At 37.0% G+C, this 4,443-nt stretch overlaps 1 protein-coding gene and 1 long non-coding RNA gene across 2 annotated transcripts in view; one reads left to right on the top strand and one right to left on the bottom strand.

The window, feature by feature from the left end:
* Positions 1–4,443, bottom strand: part of dner (delta/notch-like EGF repeat containing) — a 69,823-nt gene that overhangs the window by 43,409 nt on the left and 21,971 nt on the right. The window lies entirely within an intron of this gene.
* LOC107988509 (uncharacterized) lies at positions 10–868 on the top strand. The gene is made up of 3 exons (XR_001760003.2): positions 10–117; positions 267–401; positions 564–868. It is a non-coding gene; the product is annotated as an uncharacterized LOC107988509 (long non-coding RNA).

The raw sequence follows: 4,443 nt of genomic DNA, 5'->3' as shown, positions 1-4,443 counted from the left end.
CATTGGTGCTGAGACATTTATATTGAGCTTTGACTGAGAGGTTGTCAACAACCACATCACTTTCTTCACATCTGCCTGATGTTTGGCAGTTACTACTGCTTCAACATACACTACCTGGTAAAACTACAGTCCACACCTGAGTTCCTCCAAAGGGGAAAAATTGAATTATTTATCATTATTAGAATTACAAATAGTTCATAGCATACCCTGCATGCAGTAATACTGAGTAAACTCTCTCTCTCTTTTCCTTTCTTTCTTTTTTAAAGGTGTTTATTTTCAATAAATCCTGGAAGAAGAGTAAAAAAGTGTTATTGGTCAATCCCAGAGTCTTGACACTGATCTCAGACCTTGCCAACCATGAGTGGACCTACCAGTGATGTTGAGGGATGATGTGATAAAAGGTCCGTTTGATATGATCTACACTGCCGCTATTTTGTGGTTAAGGGTGTGTACCTATTAAATCTGTCCACTCATTTTGCTCACTGCAATCATTGTAAAAAGAAACAAAACTAATTTTGTTCTAACTCTCTCTCTCTTTCTCTCTCTCTCTCTCTCTAATGAAGGAGTTTCTTCTCATCTACAGAGGCACCAAAGTTGAGTGTAAAAAGAAGAAAATAATCACTGGCTTTTTCAAACTGGTCTTATTTTGACTATTTAACTGAAGTATCAGGTCCAATACCAATATCAGCATCTGGATTTATGCCTCCCAGATTTTTAACCTAATCCATTAAAGTACTGTATATTTACTCACTTCTTTACTATCAAATCAAAGTGTAACGAGTTATACCATCTAGTGATTAAAATGCATAAAACATAAGAGTTAAAGAGAGGTTTATCTAAAAAGGATAAATGACAGAAACTTGAGAATGCTACTTAAATCTGTAGTGGTTAAAAGTTCTACTGTACGTACAAAGTTCCACTGTACATGCAGACACAGGGTTGAGAGATTTAACAAAATCTAAAATGTTAATATTTTACTTGAAGGATTAGAAACAACATTAGACTGAAGAATAATTTGTTGTTGCCCATAATCTATATATTGATGTATAATATCACCATGGAACTACTTTGTTTTTCTTTGTGCAGCATCATCTTTTACAATAATGCTCTCTGTTTATCATCTCACCACCCAACTCTTTGTAACAACAGACTGATTTGAACTCATTACTTAACCCCCATCACTCCCTGATGGAGGTGAACAACAACAAAAGATATATTTTTAAAAGGGTTTTTTTTTACTCTAAAAAACAACATTTTACTAAAAAGACATCATCCTACACAAAGAGGGTTCAGATTGTATGTGACAAATACATTATTTCAGCAACTTTTTATAGGTGGTTTTGCTGTGTAAGCATTTTCCTTCCTGTCGTGATGTCAGTAAAAATCCTCAGCAGAGTTCTGAGACTGCAGATAAACGTCTTCATCTTTCTCACTGACACAGTCATTACTTTAACCCTAGCCTTAAATGTGAAAATGTGCTTTTCATGCTGTTAATTTTTCAACTTTCATACTCATCCTTTAAAATTATGTAAACGTCTACATGATTTTCTATGTGCAAAGGTGTCAAATGTATGTATTGTAATATATTTGTCATTTGCTCTGTTGTTTTTTCCTTTTTTTTTAAACTTGATGGGTAGGATTAGTCATAAGGGGTTAATCACTAAGCCACCATTGCCCCAAGAAAGGATAACAAGGATGTTCCAATAGTTCCAATCACTGATACTGTGAGAAATCATTGATGCATGACCAGCAATATTGACAAAGGATAAGATAATTCCTCGTGCAGGAACTAATAGCAAAGAGCAATTTTTGAATTTTCTATTTGTGTAAAACCTAAGAGAACTACACTGTTTTTAATAGTATAATAAGAATTACCAGTGTGTGAGGCTGTTGCAGAATAATATATAAAATTGGTATTTGGGTATAGTTGGACCAAACAGGTCGGGATGAATGCTGAATTTTTCAGTGTTTTTGGGTATATTTGGACCAAACAGTTCGGGAGAACATGGTTTTTATGAATAAATCTGTCTTACACTAAGTCATTCAAATCTTTAAATCATTATCTTTATGTGTGGAAATTTGCACGGCAGCTCCACCCATGTCAACTAAAGCCCATAGCTAGTTAACAAAGCTATTTAAATTACCTATCAGCACTTATCGGTTAACTACGATATATCCAGCTAGTTACAATCTATCAGCCTGTACCACAGTTGGTCAGTACTTCTGCTGTTGTTCATACATCAGTAGAAACTCCTACAGTCATAAATTCAATGTTTTATTAATGCAGAGGAAGTGGGGTGCGCAGTGCCATTGCCAGGGGACATGGATGTAATGAATGAATAAAATGTAACACAGCACATTGCCCAATGCTGCAAAGGTTAAACAAGAGACTGGCAAAAAATTGATTGGTTGAAGGCAATGCTAAATGAATATCTAATAATATTGCAAAAGAGACGTATTTGACGGAACCCCCATGTAAACACAAAACAGAGGATGTAGCATTGGTGTGTGTCCTGTTTTGTTTTGTTTTGTTTTGTGGGGAGCGTGAAATCTTACTAACTTTCTACTTGAAAAATGCAAGCATTTGAACTTGATAAATCTTTTTAACATGTTTTTGACCAAACCTGGCTGCTTCTAGTCAAATCAAAGCTGCAGACAGAACATAGAGATTAGAACAATAGGGGGAGAAAATATGAGTCAGCAGCCACTTAAGCACCAACTAACAAATATAAAGGCCTTCAATTCTTTGGAATTAACAGAGGTGAAACACAGGAATACAACCAGAGCCACCATAACAGGGGAGCAAATAGTCTATAACTATACAATCAATCATGCGACAATTAGGTTCAATGAACCAAATTAAACTTTCATATTGCCGGCAGTAATTTTATTTCAATTATGCAGTGTGTAATGTACAATTGTAGCACTGCTACAACTAAATATATAATTCACTATAGCAACTAAATGTTTAAACATTAATTTAGGATTCATTTTCTGGTTACATTTGTAAAAAAAAAAAAAATTAAATAATTTCCGAACATCAGGAAACAACTTAAATGACCACAGCTGCAATATTGACTGTAGGAGAATAATATTTAAAAAAAGTAATTTCAGCTCTACAATGAGAGGTTAATGAGTTTTTTGTTTAATGTCCATGACTTTGAACCTTTAGAGAGTATTGTAGTGAAAACAGCCAATAACTAATAACTTTTTCTGCCGGGCCAGTACCTTTCACTACGAGTAAGGGTAGCTGTTCTCTTTGCTGCTTGTAACTACGGTAACTGGCTTCAAACTGACGTAACACGGGCATTGTTTCTCCCGTGTAAGGTTTTAGCTTAACACTTGCGACATCTAGTGGCTGTTCTGGGAACATCGTCTGAAATACTTGTTCAGAAACAATAGTCACAGCAGCCCCCGTGTCAATTTCTATGTCAAGGTCTTTGCCATCCACTATAAAGTCCGTTTTAAAGGGTTGTTTAAAGTCTTCACTTGTTTGAGTAAACATTGGCAATTCATTATATTATTCTACCTCCACATGCTGTGTGTTTCTTTCAGATTGTTCGGTACTCAATTTGTTTGAGTTACTTTTCTTCTGAAACTTGTTTCCGGAGCTGTTGTGCGTCCCTCTCAACAGTCTCAATGTTAAAAGCGTTCTCGAATGCTCGAGCAAAAGTCAGGTTCGCTTCCGACAGCAATCGCCGCTGGCATGCCTCATTCCGTAATCCACATACAAAACGATCCCGTAGTGCCTCGTCCAACTTTGCTCTAACCTGACAGTGAACTGCACACTGATTTAGCTCCGCTGCATAGATGGTTACGCTTTCATCATGCTTTTGGCTACATAACAGTGGTTAAAACTGAATTTTTCCGCAATGAGTTACGGCTTCGGTTTGAAATGAGCGGTCGATGCGTCCACAATGTCTTTGAAAGTCCTATCCTTCTGCTTAGTTGGTTGAACAAATTTTCTTAATAGTCCATAAGTTGTTGATCCCATTACGCTTAGGAATATGGCTACTTGGTTGTCCGCTGCAATGTCGTTGTTCCAATCGTTCCACATATACCGACCACGACTTCAGCTTCGGGACAAATTCCCCTATCGTCCATATTAAAGCCATATCTTCTAACTTTTATCCTCGTCGCCAATTTTTCTGTGGTGTATTACACTAAATAACACACAGTAGACAGACAGTACTCTGCACGGTTGCTGCACATTCGTTGTGGGCAGATGTTTCTGCCAAACATGACGTCTTGTCTGATGGCCAAAAACCTCGATTTTGGTCTCATCAGACCAAAGAATCTTCTTCCACTTGACCATGGAGTCTTCCACGTGCTTTTTGGCAAACTGTAGTCGAGATCTAATATGACTTTTCTTCAACAGTGGCTTTCTCATTGCCACTCTCCCATAAAGCTTTGACCGGTGAAGAACCCGGGCAGCAGTTGCTA

This window comes from Cynoglossus semilaevis, chromosome 4 (genome assembly GCF_000523025.1).
Source record: "Cynoglossus semilaevis isolate Cse_v1.0 chromosome 4, Cse_v1.0, whole genome shotgun sequence".
Lineage (NCBI taxonomy): Eukaryota > Metazoa > Chordata > Actinopteri > Pleuronectiformes > Cynoglossidae > Cynoglossus > Cynoglossus semilaevis.
Note: the sequence above shows the minus strand (reverse complement) of the source record. Positions and strands in the feature narration are given on the sequence as shown.